The sequence below is a fragment of the Carlito syrichta genome, unplaced genomic scaffold (assembly GCF_000164805.1).
Source record: "Carlito syrichta isolate Samal-C Ts95f unplaced genomic scaffold, Tarsius_syrichta-2.0.1 Scaffold224622, whole genome shotgun sequence".
In the NCBI taxonomy this organism is placed as follows: Eukaryota; Metazoa; Chordata; class Mammalia; order Primates; family Tarsiidae; genus Carlito; species Carlito syrichta.
The window spans coordinates 6,567-6,984 of record NW_007168718.1 but is presented as its reverse complement, the minus strand read 5'-3'; positions in this window follow the sequence as shown (position 1 = coordinate 6,984).

Sequence of the window (418 nt, the reverse complement as noted above, 5' to 3'; positions counted from 1 at the left end):
TGGTATTGTTACAGGAACAGGCATATAGACCAATGGAATAGACTTGAGATTCCAGAAGCAAAACCTCAATTTCTCAACAAACTCATCTTTGGCAAAGTCTCCACCACATACCACTGGGGAGAGGAGAACCCATTCAGTAAATGGTGCTGGGAAAACCGACTGACCACACGCAGAAGATTCAAACAAGATCCCTATCTATCCTCATACACAAAAATTAACTCTAAATGGATCAGAGACCTAAATGTAAAACCTTAAACCATAAGAACCTTAGAAAATGCAGGACACACCCTTATAGAAATTGGAACTGCATCCAATTCCTGAACAAAACCCGAAATGCACAGACCATACAAGATAAGACAGACAAGTGGGACCTCATGAAACTGACAAGCTTCTGCAAAGCCAAAGAAACCATCAAGAG